We start from the raw sequence: 17,333 nt of genomic DNA on the forward strand, positions 1-17,333 counted from the left end.
CAGTAGGGCTGAAGAGATGGCTTAGTGGTTAAGAGGCTTGCCTGCAAAGCCTAATAACTCATGTTAGAGCCGGGTGTGCTGGGACACGCCTTTAATCCCAGCACCCAGGAGGCAGAGGTAGGAGGATCTCCATGAATTTGAGGCCACCCTGAGACTACATAGTAAAGGTCATCCCTCACCAGAGTGAAACCCTACCTTGAAAACCAGAAAGAAAGACAGAAGGAAGGAAGGGAGGATGGGAGGAAGGGGGAAGAGAAAGAAAGAAAGAGCGAGCTTATGTTTCCTTCTCCAGGTCCCATGTAAGCCAGACGCACAGTGACACAAGCATGTGCCCAGGGGGGCTCCTGTGTCTGGAGTTCATTTGCAGTGGCTGAAGGCCACGGCACGCCCATTCTCTCTCTTTCTATCTCTCTATGAACTAAAAATAATTCCTTTTTTTTGAGGAATAGTCTCATTCTAGCTCAGGCTGACCTGGAATTCACTCTGGAGTGTCAAGGTTGCCTTGAAGTCATGGTGATCCTTCTACCTATGCCTCTTGAATACTGGGATTAAAGGCGTGCACCACCACACTTAGGAAAAATAATTCTTGAGCTGGGCGTGGTGGTGCACGCCTTTAATCCCAGCACTGGCTGGCAGAGGAAGCAGAATTTCTTTGAGTTCAAGGTCAGCCTGAGATTCCAGAGTGAATTCCAGGTCAGGCTGGGCTAGACAAAACCCCACCTTGAAATACAAAAATAAATAAATAAGAATCAAAAAGCCTTTTACAGTTGACATATGTTCTATGTTTCTAAAATCCCATTTTAAAAAATCAGTTGGGGGCTAGAGAGATGGCTTAGAGGTTCAGGCACTTGCCTGTAGAGCCTAACAACTTGAGTTTGAATCCCTAACACCCATGTAGAGCCAGATGCTCAAAGTGTTGCATGCTTCTGGCATTTCTTTGCAGTAACTCGAGAACCTGGGTCACGTATTTTCTCTGTCTCTCTTCTATCTCTCGCTGCTTGCAAATAAATAAATAATATTTTAAAAATAATCAATTGTAAGAACAGAGAAAACTAAATTCTAGTGCTTCAAGAAATATTTAAACAGTTTTATTTAGTGTCTTAAAACTGAATGGAATTCATGAGTGGAAATATCTTAGTGTATTCACACACCAAGAACCACCTGTTTTTTTTTTTTTTTACTGTTGTTGTTTTCTTTTTATTTATTTTTATTTTATTTATTTGAGAGCGACAGAGAGAGAGAGAGAGAGAAGGAGAGAGAGAATGGGCTCTCCAGGGACCTCCAGTACTGCAAATGAACTCCAGATCATGTGTCATGTTGTGCATCTGGCTTTCATCGTACTGGGGAATTGAGCCTTGAGCCAGGGTTCTTTAGGCTTCACAGGCAAATGCTTAACTGCTAAGCCATCTCTCCAGCCCCATTATTTTTTTTTTTTTTAAGGTAATATGTCTCATTGTTGCCCAGCCTGATGTGGGACTCACTCTGTAGACACTAGCCTTGAACTCGTGGTGATCCTCCTACCTCTGTCTCTTGAGTGCTAGGATTAAAGGCATGTGTCACCACGTCTGTCTTACTATTTTTTTTAAACTACAATCAACTAAGCATAGGTTTATTTTGTTGTTGTTGTTGTTTTGCTTTTTTTTTTTTTTTAACTTATTTTCAAGCAGAGAGAGAAGGAGTGTGCCAGGGCCTCTTGTCACTGCAATTGCTCTCCAGATGCATGTGCCTTTGTGCATCTGGCTCTGCATGGGTACTAGGGAAACAAACCAGTGTCATAAGGTTTTACAAGCAAGCACCTTAACTGCTGAGCCATTTCTACAGAACAAGAACATGGGCATTTGGATGGGATTTTAATTTTTTGTTAATTCAAAAGTTGTTACTCACAAATTATAGCACTCAAGTCATTTAGATCACCATTTCTACTCTTCCAAGCTGTTGAAAGATTAATTTGTTATGAGAACCAAGTCACAAGAAAGTGGGTTTCATGAGAAGTGTCACTTTGTTTGCTTTGGGTAGTACTGTAAGGTTGACTACAATAATGCTTTGAGCATAATAGGCACCGACTAGCATTTTTGAGTGAATAAAGATATGTGGTGTATTTCTCAGTTTATTAATAATCTTGGCAGTTTCCTTGGCAAAGAATTAAAAAAGTTTTCTTTCCAGGGCTGATGAAGTGGCTCAGCAGTTTGGGCACTTACTTACGATGACTAAAGGCCCAGGTTCAACTCCCTAGGACCCACATAAAGCCAGATGCACAGAGTGGCACATGAATCTGAGGTTGGCTTGCAATTGCATGAGGCCCTGGCATGCCCATTTTCTCTCTCTGCCTCACAATCTCTCTGCTTGCAAATAAATGAATAAAAATATGAAAACAGAAGGAAAAATTGAGAATTCACTGATTTTGGAATAAGAGATGCAGCATTACATAGGATTGTCTTTAATCCCAGTATTTGGGAGGCAGAGGTTGAAGATCACCATGAGTTTGAGGCCAACCTGGAACTATAGTAAGTGCCAGGTCACCTGGGCTAGAGTGAGACCTTCCATCAAAAACAAACAAACAAAAGTAGGGTACCATGAAGTTGATGCTATGTCCCACTTGAGAAATTAGAATCTGAGAGACAGAAATGAGATTGCATCCACCCATTGTAACACCTTCATTTTACACAGAAGAACCAAAGGCTGAGAAGTAAGTGACTTCCTTAATGCCATTCAGATAGTTAATGGCAAAAACACAGTTCAAAAACATAATTTTTTTTTTTTTGAGGTAGGGTTACACTCTAGCCCAGGCTGACCTGGAATTCCCTATGTAGTCTCAGGCTGGCCTAAAACTCACAGTAATCCTCCTACCTCTGCTTCCTGAGTGCTGGGATTAAAGGCATGCACCACCATACCTGGCCTCAAACCCCTAACTTTTGGCCAGAGAGATGGCCCAGTGGTTAAAGGTGCTTGCTTGCAAAGCCTGCAGGTCCAGGTTTGATTCCCTAGTACTCACGTAAAGCCAGATGCAAAAAGTAGAGCATGCATTGGGAGTTTGTATGCAGTCCCCATTCTCTCTGCTTTTAAATAATAAATAAAAATATAATTTTAAAATATCCCAATCTTACCAGGTGTGGTGGCACATGCCTTCAATCCCAGTTCTCGGGAGGCAAAGGTAGAATAATCACTGTGAGTTCAAGGCCAGCCTGAGCCTACAGACTGAATTCAGGTCAGCCTGGGCTAGAGTGAGACACTTCCTCAACAATACTACCAACAACAAATCTGACTCTTGGGGCAAGGGGGATGGTTTAGCAGGTAGGGCGTTTGCCTGCAAAAACAAAGGACTCTGGTTCCATTTCCCAGGCCCCAGTTAGCCAAATGCACAAGGGGGTGCATGCATCTGGAGTTTGTTTACAGTATCTGGAGGCCCTGGCACACCCATTCTCTCTCTCCCTCCCTCTTTCTCTGTCAAATAAATAAAAATAAAATATTTTAAAAATCCTAATCCTAATGTAGCTGTCTTTGAGTAACCCATGTTTCTGTAAGTAACCACTCACCAGTGCTCTGTTAGTGACCCCAATAAAGTCATTAGTTCATTAAAAGAACAATCCTCCCCCAAACAGACAAACAACAGGAACAACAAAAACCTAGTCTCCTAATTCCCAGCTCAATGACATTGAGAATATATGCTTTAAGGTATTTGTAATCTGTAGTATTTTTTTTTCCCCAGGCTAACCTGGAACTCACTCCCGCTAAGCCATCTCTCCAGCCCTCTATAGCTTCAGGCTGACCTTGAACTCATGGTGATCATTCTTATTCTCTCTAGTTCTGGGATTAAAGGTGTGCACCACCATGATAGCCAGTACTTTTCTTAGTGGAGGTTGACCTGAACTACATTGAATTAAATTGAAGTTAGACAGTGACTTTGCAAGGTAGCCAAGTTGAAGAAATTAAGGGACCTCATTTTAAAATATTTTATTTTTATTTATTTATTTGAGAGTGACAGACAAAAAGAAAGAATGGGTGTACAAGAGCCTCCAGCCCTACAAATGAAATCCAGATGCATGCGCCACTTTGTTCATCTGGCTTACATGGGTCCTGGGGAATTGAGCTACAAAACCAGGGTCCTTAGGGTTCACAGGCAAGCACTTAACTGTTAAGCCATCTCTACAGGCCTAAGGGACCTCTTTTACAAAGGTTTTGTGCCTTTCTTAAGGCAGGATGTCACTCTAGCTGAAGCTGCTCTGAAACTTACTCTATAGCGCAGGTGTGGTCTTGAACCAAAGGCAGACCTCCTACTTCACCTCCTGAGTGCTGGGCTTTTAGGTGTGAGCCACCCAGGTTTCCATTGCTCCTTTGTATTAGGGAAGGACCAGAAAGAGGGAGTCAAATCTGGACGGACAGTGCTCAGCAAGTTGCTTAGGGTTGTTCCTAAGCTCACTCTGCAGACTTGTGGGACCCCAAAGGTAGAGATTACTATTCCAGGGCAGGTCTGGAAACAGTATTTTTTATTCGATTTCACTCAAGTCCAGACTGACCTGGAACTCACCTTGTAGCCCAGACTGGCCTCCAACTCACGGCCATCATCCTACCTCAGCCTCAAAGTATCTTCCTTCTACGCTGCTGTCTTAACATTATGAAAGTCAGTCCTATCTATCCTTATTTTCTTTTATAGATTCTTCACTAATTAAATATTTATTAATTTTATTTTGAGGCAAGCCCAACAGACTGCCTTTTTTTTATGCGAGAGTGAGAGAGTGAGACAGACAGAAATGGCACACCAGGGCCTCCAGCCCCTGCAGCCAAAACTCCAGATGCATGTGTGCCCCCCACCCCACCATGCATTTGTTCAATCTTGAGTTACTGTGCGTCTGGCTTATATGGGACATAGAGAGTTGAACATGAGTCCTTATGCTTTGCAGACAAACACCTCAACTGCTAAGCCATCTCTCCAGCCCTTGTCAATTATTTTCAGTCTAGGCATAGCAGGCACTGACTATTAGGAGACCAAAATATACATCATCATCATCATTACATAGTTATAGATATGTGTCTATATGTGCTTATATTAGGTTCTTTTACATATTAACATAATTACATGTTAAGTACCAGTAAGGGCCATAGCACACCTAGTACTCGCTAGGAGTTACAACTAGTACTCATAGTTCTTTATGTCTCATCTCATCTCCACTTTGTACATCAGGGCTCTGTGGCTCCCAGCCTTCCACTAAAATCCCTCTGCCTGAGATGCCCATCTGGTTCCTCCCATCTGGTCCATTTTGATCCATTCTTCAAATCTAGCACAAGTCACTCAGCTCTCCTCAAGTCTTTCCTGACCTCGCTACTCTAACCCCAAGTAATCACACATTCCATCTGCTGCCAAATAACATTCAAATATCACTCATTGGATTTTATTGTAAGGTATATGCTTATAAGATTTTTCTCCTTCTCCCCTGAGTAAGTGGATGTTCTTCAGGTATGCAGTCCGTAACCAGTGCATAGTAGCTTTCAGTCAAGGTTTGTTGATGAGGGAGCAAAATGCCTTAAAAGGCTGATGATTTGAAGCACAAGACTTTTATAGCAGGAAACTGTGATTGGATGTGTGTGTCTTAGTGATGAGTCATTATATGGGACAGGTTAACTCTCGAGAAGTAAGTTTTCTGACCACCCACAGGTCTAAATTATTAATTGACTCAAGAGGTAAGTATAGTCACAACTCACAGACAAATCCAAGGGCAGATATAGTGAGTCTGACCTGGGAAGTGAGTCTGTGTCATAGTCTCAAGGGCAGGATGATTCAGCCTCTCTTCTCTTACTTTCAGAGTTCAAACCTTACTGCCCACAGGTTGTGTGTGTGTGTGTGTGTGTGTGTGTAAATTCACCACTACAGATTGCAACCAGTGCCTTATCCATGCTAGGCACATGATCCACCAGTGAGCTATGCCCTCCTAGTTCCAGATAGCAATTTCTAGATCAAGCTCTTTTTTGTTTCTGTGGTACTAGGTTTGAACACAAGGCTTTATGCATATTAGGCAAGTGCCCTCTCATTGAGCTACATGTCCACCTTTAAAAGAAAGGACAAGAGGCTTGAAGGACTCAGCAAAGTAGGAGCACTTATGCTTCTATGGACACAGGAGAGAGGGGGCAAAGAATGGGATATAAAAATTAGTGGCTTCAGATATACAATATTACATAGGTGATGAAAAGTTGTAGGTGTGACCACACGTCACTGAAGTGAAATGTAAGTGGAAGAAGACAGGGAAAGGAGAAGCAAGCCATAGGCAGTTCATGTCTAGTGACAGAGAACAATAACTCAAGGTGCCAGACAGTTGCCTTAGTGGTTAAGGTGCTTGCCTACAAAGCCGAACAACCCAGGTTTGATCACCTATTACCCACGTAATGCCAGATGCATGAAATGATGCATACATCTGGAGTTCATTTGCAGCAGCAGGAGGCTCTGGTGCACCTATTCTCTTATCTCTTTCTCCATATATATGTGCACATACACACACACACACACACACACACAAAAAAAAACGTGCATATATATGTGGAATTCATAATAAATAAGTGAATATCTTTTTAAAAAACCTCAATAATAAGAATTTAACATAACTATTATGGGTTACTTAGAACAAGAGACAATTTAGAAGGTAAGAAGGGGACAGCGCCAGGGAACAGGTGGCAGAGAGCAGAAGCTTCTAAGGAGGAAGAGATTTCACATAGGAAGGGAGCTGTAGTGGTTTCAACAGAACTGGAAGAGGCAAGGAGAAACTCCCAATCGTATCCTCACATCCAAGCACTGCTTGAAGTTTCAACTGGAGATCAAGGGAAGCTGTGTCCTCCAGTGAAATCTACCTTACGGTTATAGCCAGAAGAGGAAAGGAACAGTCAGTGAGGAAGCAGAGAGCCATTTGCTAATCATACAGCTGGACTTCCTAAGGACAGCAGTGAAGGTGTTATGAAGGATGGAGAGAAAGGGGCTTGTGTCAAGGAGGAAAATGAGACTATTGTACTGATAAGGGTGTAGGAGAAGAGCTGGGGAGGTGGCTTAGCAGTTAAAGTCATTTGAAAACCTTGGCAACTCTGGTTCAGTTCCCCAGTATCCACATATACCAGATGCACAAATTGGTGCATGCATCTGGAGTTCATTGAGAGAGGTAAGAGGTCCTGGCGTGTCCATTCTCTTTGTCTCTCTCTCTCTTCATCTTTCTCTCTCTCTCATTCTCCTTGCAAATAATACACAAACCTACAAAATTATGTGGGGGAGTGTTGTGATTTGATTTAGGTGCCCCCCCCCCAATAAATTTAGGTGTTCTGAGTGCTAGGTTCCCAGCTGATGGAATTGGAAATTAAAAGCCTCCTAGAGGTGATATATTGTTGGGGACAGCCTTATGGGTGTTATAGCCTGTTTCCCCTTGCCAGTGTTTGGCACACTTTCTGTTTCCATTGTCCACCTGATGTTGGCCAGGAGATGAAGTCTACTCTCTGCTCATACCATCATGTTCCCCTGTCAAGGTGGAGCTTTTCCTGATGTCTGTAAGCCAAAATACCCTCCTTTTTTCCCCACAAGCTGCTCTTCATCAGGTGATTTCTGCCAGTAACGTGAACCTGACTACAACAGGCAACAGGGGGTTAAGATTTTGATGGTGATCAAATAAATTAAGAGTGGTAGATAGCAAGCCAGAACACAGAGTGGCTGACACCAGGAGATGGACACTTTGAAGTAAGAGGAGCAGGATTCCCAATCTGAGGAAGATGTAACCTTATTCCTGCCTGTCTAAGCCTCTTGCTGGCCCCATTAGTGACCCTGGGTCTGAGACACTTGATCACCATTGCATAGGAAGGGTCTTGAGGATTTCCACCTTCTCCAGACCCGTCCAGTAGACTGAACCCAGGGCATTGTTCTATCTGGGAGAGTGAGGAGCAGGTTCAAGGCACCAGAGCAAGAGGTATCTGTGGATGCTGGCAGTGTAGTGAAGCTGGAACCATCAGAGAATATGATTGAATTTTGGCACAAACTGGGCTGCTGTATGGTAGAGAAACCCAGGTCAAAGGAGAAGAGCAGACCATGATTGGGGAGCCAGTGAATTTTGTCCGCCTGCTTCACATTGGCTGTGGGGAGATGGGGCTGGAGACAGACTTGCCATGACATGTGCCATTCAGGAGCTGATGCAATCTAAGGAAAACCAAGACAGGCCCTGGAGCCATGCTAGGGGCTTGCAGCTTCCATGGGTACAGTTGAACAGTCCTGGAGCCCCTACTCCATGTCCAGCCCAGAAGGAATGCTACCCTGCCACACCACGTGCCTCCTACAACCAGTGATCCAAGAGCCTCAGGCTGGGTGGGAATAGCCTGAGGCAGCAGGCTCCCTTCCCTACCCCTGCAGAGTCCTTTAGTACCCCACAATGAATACCAATAATCCCACCAAGCAAGATTCTCTGTAGAATTTGGGCAAAGGAGTGGGGATATAAGAGTACAACATTTTTATTAAAAACAAATCAAGGCTGGAGAGATGGCTTAGCAGTTTTTGCAGCTTGTCTGCAAAGCCAAAGAATGCAGGTTTGATTCCCCAGTACCCATGTCAAGCCAGGTGCAAAATGTGGCACATGTGTCTCGAGTCTCTCTGCAGTAGCTAGAGGCCATGGCATGCTCATTCTCCCTTCTCTGTCTATCTTCCTCTTTGTCTCTCTAAAATAAGTAAAATAAATTTTTTTAAGTAAAAAAAATTTTTTATAAGAAGGTATAGATAATGATAAAATTGATGCTTAAAGAAAAAAATTAGTTCTTTTACTTATCCCATCTTTCTACTACCTCTGGACTTACCCATCAGGTTAGGAACCTTCTTTCTGGTTGAAAACGAGTGAAGAGCTGGACTTCCATTTGAACACGTTCTCTCATCCACCTCCCTGCTGGCCAGGTGAAAGGAAGAGGATAAAAAGCCGGGCGTGGTGGCGCACGCCCTTAATCCTAGCAGAGGCAGAGGTAAAAGGATCGCTGTGAGTTCAAGGCCATCCTGAGGATACATAGTTAATTCCAGGTCAGCCTGAGCTAGAGTAAAACCGTACTTCGGAAAAAAAAAAAAAAGAAAGAAAGAAAGGAAGAGGATTTGGACAAAGCCAGGCATTAGCAAAATTAGGTGTCAAGACAGACTTCCTGACCATTAAAAAGGGGTTAGGGGGGAGCAGCTGGAGAGATGGCTCCACAGTTGAGGTGCTTGTCCTCCAAGCCTAAGAACTGAGGTTTGATTCCCCAGGACCAATGTAAAGCTAGATGCACTGGGTGGAGCATACATCTGGAGTTTGTTGCAGTGGCTAGAGGCACTGGCATTCTAATTCTCTCTCGCACTATGTGCCCCTTTCTATCTCTCTTTCACATGATAAATGAAATAATTTTCAAAACTTGTTAAAATAAAAAAAAAAAAAAGAGTAGGAAGAGGGTGAGATAAATAAGTGTAGGGCTCCTAAGATCCCGATAGCATGGGAGCAAGGCTTTCTGACCAAAACAGTTATGACATTTCAACAAATTAATTCTTTATAGCGGAGGGCTGTCTGTGCATTATAAAATGATTAGCAGCAATGCTGACCCAGTGAAATTATGACAACTAAAAATACTTCTAGAAATTGCCAAGTGTCTTCTAGGGACAGAATCACCCACAGAACCACAGCTGTAGAGTGAAGACAAGCATGTGTTAAGCCATCTCCATGCACACCCCCTTCAAGTTAATCATCTGAAGCTTGAACCAGTGAACTAGGACCCCTTGTTGAGCACCCTCAACAGAGCTGAGCATGACCTGGTTCAGATGCATTGCTTGTGCTTGCAGAGATGTCTCTGTAAGATGCTTCTCCATTCTTCCTCAGGGATTCCTGCAATGTGTAGATAGCAATACAGAATGCTGGGATTGCAGTGGGGGAGGGAGATGAGCTCATTTCGGTGCCCCAGTCCTTGAACCAGAGTCGGGATTCAGGGATGTTTGTTGATGATCAGGCCCCTCCCCACCTGGCTGAAGAGTGGCTTCAGATGGGAGAGCACTGTAGGAGCAGAGTGTTTTAGGCCCATGGTTTTCTCAGGTGATTTTGTTCTGGCCCTTTCCTTGCAGGGTAATTAGAAAGACTGAGCAACACAGAAAAGCTCTTGCCTGTTATTAGACGAGAAGGCTGGGGGAGGGAGGGTCTCATTAGCTCTGTAAGAAGAAGCCTGTTTTGTGGTGATGGGGTCAGGATTAGCAACTGATCCACTTGCTGATTCCACCATCCATCCAGTTTGTCCCTACCTATAGTGGCAAGTTTTCACTTTTTTCAAATGTTGATGTATGTGAAGTTTTTCAGGTTAAAGTTTTGCCATGAACATACATGCCCAATTCACACTCAGTTCCATTCAAGCTAGTTGCTCTGAAAATAGCCTGCCTTATTGCTCTAAAGAAGCTCAATAGCTAGCTTCAGGCTAGATAGAAATCTGAAGGGTTAACTGGATAGGTAGAAAGGTGGGTGGCTCCTGATCTCCAGTCTGGTCCTTAATTTCCTGGACACAATCTTGTCCTTGGTGTGATCTTGCCTTGAGCTACCATTTCTGGTGTGTATGTTACCATCACTTATCAAGGATTGAGATGGGTTTGAGAATTGTAATTTATATATAAAATTGTTGGATTAAAAATTTTTTTCTTTCAAATTAAAAAATCAAGCCAAAAAAGAAGAATGGTAAGGGGAGAGGGTTGTACATGGGGGAAAGAAGGGAAGGATGTAGAACGCCCATGAATATCTACATGGAGATAGGCATCTGAGGGTGTGAAACAGCACACATGTACTTATGAGGTGCTCAGGATGGGGAAATAGCCCTACCAGCTTACCACTATGTTTCTTCTTTTTTTGAGGTAGTTCCTCACTCTAACATGGACTGACCTAGAATCCACTAAGTAATCCCAGATTAGCCTCAAATCACAGCCATCCTCCTACCTCTGCCTCCAAAGTGTTGGGATTAAAGGCATGTGCCACCATACCACACCCAGTTTACACCTTCATTTCTAATTGCTTGTAAGAGTTAGGCAATACTGCAGATAACCAACTTCCTTCCCTTTTTTTTTTTTTTTTGTTTTTTGAGGGAGAGAGATAGAGAAAAAGGAAATTGGTGCTTTAGGACCTCAGCCCCCGCAATTGAACTCCAGACCCTTCTGTCACCTAGTGGGCATGTATGACCTTGCACTTGCCTCACCTTTGCATCTGTGCGATCTGGAGTGTTGAATATGGGTCTTTCAGCTTTGCAGGCCAGCGCCCTAAGGGCTAAGCCATCTCTCCAGCCCCAACTACTTTTTTGATTGGATTTGAGGCCTACTTCGCTGAAGGGAATTCATATCTTGTCCTGTAACCTGGTCAGAAGACTGTGGATGGGGAGGCCCTGTAGGCCATAATGAGGAAGCTACTACTGTCATTTTGCTGAATGGACAAGTTGGATTTGTCACACTACCTTCTAAATGTTATGTTTATGCCCATAGATCACTGTTGCTCTAGATTTGCTCAGAGAAGCTTCTTGCAGTGGGCAGCGCTTACTGCAGAGATTCATGTTGCTTAAAGACTGTTGAGTGCTCAGCCCTAAATGGGACATCTATATTGTCACCTCCAAGATTCACAAAATATCACAGAATAAAAATTTTTTTTGAAAAAATTAAAGGGCTGGAGATATAGGTTAGTGGTTAAGGCATTTGATTGTGAAGCCTAAGGTCCCAGGTTTGAGTCCTTAGAACCCATATAACCCAGATCCACATGGCACATCTGGAGTTCATTTGCTGGTATGCCCATTTCTCTCTCTCTGTCTCTGTATTTGTGTGTGTTTCTCTAGTAAATAAAAATTTAAAATATTAGCCAGGCATGGTAATGTACACCTTTAATCCCAGCAGTGAGGACGCAGAGATAAGAGGATCAGTGTGAGTTTGAGGCCATCCTGAGACTATAGAGTGAATTCTAGGTCTGCCTGGGCTAAAGTAAGACCTTACCTCAAATAATAAAAATAAAATAAAATAAAAATTAAAGAAACCTCAGAGAAGAAGGTAAGAGCAGAGGAAGGGGAGGAGTGCTGTGGAATGCCATCTTTTATTCAGGACATGGCTGTTGCACTGAGCTGAGAGCAATTGTGATTTCATCCACGAAACCTGACAAGATTATATGCATTCATATTCTTCCATGGATGACTGAAGGCCTCACAGACCCCACTTTTCCCTGAGGGTGTAACCTTGTGCTTGCCTCACCTTTGGGAGGATACATTTTCTTCAGTGATGTAACCATTAGTAAGTTGCTCATGTTCCTATATCTAACCTCTCACCCCTCTCATGTAAGCAACCTAAATGAAACTCTTGATCTCCAGAAATTAAAAAAAGGCAAGAAAATTGAAAAAAAATTTGGGAAAAAGGAGAGGCTTATCAGGAATGGGAAAAGGATAAGACAGGATAAAGGGGGTGATAAATATGATGAACATGCATTACAGGTATTATGAAATTAAATAATAAAACTCATTGTATATTAATATATACTTATTTAAAAATTTTAATATTCCAAATTTGAGTTATTTAAAAACAAAAGACAAAGACCAATAGATATGATTCAGAACATAAGATCCTCTTCCAAGAACTCAAATACACAACATTGTGCAGAAACAGGCACGGGGCCACCCTGGAGCTCCTGCCCTTTCTTGCTTCGTCCTACAAACCCCTCCTCGCCTCAAGTTCTAGTCCCACCTGCTTTGTGACCCACTGCCTGATGTTCTGTTCATGATCTTCAGTGTCCTCCAGTTGGTCAACTAGACATAACATCCATTCTCTGATTACTTCTCATTCAACAGTTATATACATGAGGTAGAAACCTACTTCAACAGACCTGGACAGTGACTTCCTTTTAAATATTTTTATGTTTATATAGTGACGGTGAGAGAGAAAGGAGAGAGAGAGAGAATTGGCATGCCAGGGCCTTTTAGCACCTGTCAACAAACTCCAGATGCTTGCTCCACCTAGTGGATATGTGCAACCTTGTGCTTTCCTCACCTTTGTGCATCTGGCTTATGTTGGATCTGGAGACAGACTGAACATGGGTCCTTAGGCTTTGCAGGCAAGTGTCTTAGTGCTAAGCCATCTATCCAGCCCTGACTTCCTTTTTATAACCAGTTCTGCTGAGGAACACACTCAGCTCTTGGTTCTGTCCTAACTCTCTGATCAAACTCTGCCTATTCAGAGGTAAAACTGCACAATAATTCAGGAACAGAGAGGAAGGTGGCAGTTCCATTCCTTCTCCTTAGTGCTTCACATGATTGCTCAGACTTACTGGGACCATACTACTGGTCAGAGGACCTCCTCACTGCATCAAAGGCAGGGGAAGCTCATAATGGGCACCGAGTCATGGAACGTTGGGAGTGGTGATTGTGAGGTAAATGCTGGAGAGTTCTGGCACAAGCTCAGTTGCTCACTGACTTCTGGTGAAGTAAGAAGTCCGGAGTGTCTTTTAGAAGAATGACTCGAAAGCTTCCTCCGATATTCCCGTCTCCTCCTGCTGCTCCTCCCCCGACTCGTCGTCGTCCTGGTCCTCGTCCTCTAGCCTCCATTCCTAACTTGGCTGCTCAGAGGTCCACCTCTCAGCGTCATCTCCAGCCCAATCCTCCCCCTGGTGCTCCCCATCGTACTGCTTTCCCTCCTATCGCAGCTCCTTCCCGACACCCCCACAAGCAAAGTGTCTCCTTCCCTCAATTTACCTTTCCTTGCACCCTTCACCCTAGGAACTCTAGTCGTGCTGCTCCCCAGCCCAGATTTTCCCCTGTCCCTAGTCCCTACTCCTCCTAACTCCCCTGTGGAACATGAATAGTTCCGAGCTTACCTGCAGTCCAGCCGATGCCACATACCGCAGGTGAGTGACAACCTCGTCTTGGGCAGTGACTCTGTGGGTTGTGGTGCTCAGAACTGCCCGGGCTGTGACAGGCTCCTGGCAGCCTGGCCTGGTCCACAGGGAATGCAGGAACATGGAGCTCCTCTCAGTGAGGCACAAGACCCCTCTATGTGCCCGAGCCTGGTGCTTACTACTGAGGTTCCCGTTATCCTGCCTTCATCCTCCTCTTCAGACGCCAGGATGCCTCTGACAGCTTCCTTTTCCAGTCTAGTCCTCTCCCCTCTTGCCTGCTCAGCAGCCTGCCTGAGCTACTACATAGGAAATGGGCTTCTCTGTAGAACTTGGGGTTTTGTTTTAATTAATTATTTATTTGAGAGAGTGTGTGAGAGAGATAAAGACAGAGAAAGAATGGGCATGCCAGGGCCTCCAGTCACTGCAAATGAACTGCAGACTCATGCAACACTATCTGCATCTGGCTTACAGGGTAATCAAACCTGGGTCCTTAGGCTTCACGGGCAGGTGCCTTAACCATGAAGCCATCTCTCCTGCCAGGTTACTAGGGTTTTGAAGAAAGAGGAAATTGTGGAACCAATAGAGACAAGAGGAAATCTAGAGGGTGGGTCCAGTTGATCTGCTCTGGGTGCAGGTGAGGGCAGGAAAGGGAGACCTGAAACCCACAGTGGTCCTTGTGCCCCTACAGATAGGTGGGGGGGGGGTTGTTTTATTTTGGTCTTGTTTCTCTCTGATTTTTCCCCCTCCTGGTGGACTTCAAAGTCTTTATGTCCTTGGGAAATACCTCCTTCCAAAAAGGAAGGGACCTTTCTTGTGTCCTTATTAATGTCCCAAATACAGAACCACTGTCAGTGTCCTAGACCCCAGGAAGAAGGACTGAGAGAGAAACTGCCACCTGATGGCATAAAACAAGCAAACGATACTGAAGTCTGATTCAATAAAGTCACCCCCCCACACCAAAAATGTGGAAACTTTAAAACTGAAAATACAAGGAGAACTAATTAGGGGAATAGAAACAGCAGTAGTAGAGGGGAATAAGCAGGTAATACAGTGAACTTGTCCAAAATGCATCATATTTAAGCATGAAAATGGTATAATGAAACCCATTATAATGTATAATTAACATTTGCTAGAAAAAAGAGGTTATGATAGGAAATTACAAAAAGTAAATATAGTACATACATTTCAGGGCAATGATAAAAACAGTATAATTTACAGAGATATTCAAAGAAGAACATCGAAGACCTTAAAGTTCTTCCTTACCAGCTATGAGGACACATTCTCAAAACAATCTACTTGCTATAACAATTGTGGAGTGGCCCTGGTGCAGGCACAAGTCAGCAATGGCATAGGACAGAGCCTAGAGGGAGACTCTCTCACTTGGTGTCTGCATTCATTTGTACCTTAATTCCTAGATGCAACAGTCTACTGCTAATGCAAATGGTATATTACATTTTTCTATCTAATTTTCTGTTGGTATGTCTCTTCTTCTAGTATTGACTGAAAGGATAACAAAAATTTCTAGAGAGATGAAGAAGGTAAATGCAGGGACCATTGTGTTTCTCTGTTGTCCACTGTTGCTCAATACATGTTTTCTGGGCATGACAGAATGCTATCTGGCTTTACATGGGTACTGGGGTATTGAACTACAGTGTTGGGCATTGCAGTCAAGTGCTTTAATGGCTGAGCAATCTCTCCAGCTCCCCCACCCTTGCTTTTTCTTTTTTTTTTTTTTTCTTTTTTTTTTGCATTGAATTTGGAAGAGTGAGAAGGTGGAAGAGAGCAAGGAAGATTTCAGGTGAAACAAGTGGTGCATACATCTGGAGTTCTCTTTGTAGCCAAGTGTGGTTGTGCAGCCTTTAATCCCAGTACTTGAGAGACAGAAATGGGAGGATCCCATGAGTTCGTGGTCCATTGCTATTCCCCTCAACACCACAAAAAAGGAAGCTGAGTGTTATTGTACACTTCAGAGGCAGATGTTAGGAGGATTGCAATGAGTTTGAGGCCAGCCTGAGACTACATAGTGAATTCCAGGTCAGCTGTGCTAGAGCAAACCCTACTTCAAAAAACCAAGGGAAGAACAAAAAGTAAATTTCCAAACTAACTAACTCTCTGTCTCTTTCCATTGTGTGGTGTAGTGTATGTGATATGTAGTATATGTTCCCATGTGGGCAGATGTGCGCGTCCCATGCAAGTGCATGTAGAGGTCAGTCGAGAATGTCAGGTATACTTCTTTTCTTGAGATGTTGTCTCCCTTTCCAGAGCTGCTTGAACACATATGGCATTGCTCCCACCACAGCCACAATGTGGGGTAGCTTGTTTACCAGAAGTCATATTCTAGAGATGTGATGATGAAGGCAGGGGTTATGATTAGGGGGCAAGTGAAACGACCCAGAGGAAGTGTCAGAACTGTCAATGGACAAATATGTACATGGGATTGTCCTTGGCTCCTCCTCCCAGTGCCAAAAATCCAAGGACTCTCAGTTGTTTTCTTGGTTTTGTTTTCTTCAAGGTAGGGTATCACTTTAGCTTAGCTAGCCTGGAATTCACTGTGTAGTCCCAGGCTGTTTTCAAACTCACAACAATCCTCTTACCTCTGCCTTCCTAGTGCTGGGATTAAAGGTGTGCTCCACTATATCTGGCAAAAATCAATTTTTTGAGTATAGTCTGTAACTGGTTGGATCAGTGGATTGTGGAGGGCTGGCATCATCTAAACCTGCTGTCCCTCTGCACAGGGCTGGGCAGCAGCATGATAGATGCCAGACCCATCTGACTGCTTGATAGTACCTTTTCAGTGCCACTTTAACCCGTTCCATTCTTCATTTATTAAAGGGTTCAGTTGGAATTGGCCAGGCCCAAAGATTAACCTTTGGAGACGAGAGATGAAGTCCTGGTAAGGCTTCTAGGTGTTTGTGACTCTGCTTGTTAAGGCCAAGCTTTCTCTGTGCTCTTGTGGTTTATATTTCCAGATGGACTGGATTCTTTTCTTCCCATGCAGAAGTCCGTTTGTCTGTGGACTTGTGTTGGGATTTGAAAGCCAGATGTTTTTGCTGCTTCTTGCTTCTCTTGGTCATTTTTCTGTTGGTAAGCCATGTTTCTTATGGGTAGTAAAACAAAATCTTCATATAGTATCCTACTTTGCTTGGTAGGATGTCTATGTAACAACAACATCTGTGCCCTGCATACACACACACACACACACACTTTATGTATATCATTCTATTGGTTTTCAAGGTGTTTTGCATCTATTATCTCACTGCATTAAGGCTAGCCTAATGTGTTCTGTATTTACTTACTACTTTCATCAACATGGAACATTTTTCTTCCTTTTTTCTACTTATTTTGAAGATACTACATGAGGTTTACTCTCTTTCTTCCACTTTCACCTAAGACTGAAGGGCAATGGGATTGCTTAAAGAGCAGTGAAAGCATCTATCAGTTTCCTGATGGCAAAGTGAAGATAGCCTGGCTGCTCTTTATAAACCC

General features: G+C 43.5%; 1 protein-coding gene and 1 pseudogene across 1 annotated transcript in view; both read left to right on the forward strand.

Moving 5' to 3' along the window:
• LOC123460834 (N-acetylaspartylglutamate synthase A-like) overlaps positions 1–17,333 on the forward strand; it is a 37,200-nt gene that overhangs the window by 2,807 nt on the left and 17,060 nt on the right. The window lies entirely within an intron of this gene.
• Positions 7,977–8,301, forward strand: LOC123460913 (annotated as a pseudogene).

The sequence above is a fragment of the Jaculus jaculus genome, chromosome 5 (assembly GCF_020740685.1).
Source record: "Jaculus jaculus isolate mJacJac1 chromosome 5, mJacJac1.mat.Y.cur, whole genome shotgun sequence".
Classification (NCBI taxonomy): domain Eukaryota; kingdom Metazoa; phylum Chordata; class Mammalia; order Rodentia; family Dipodidae; genus Jaculus; species Jaculus jaculus.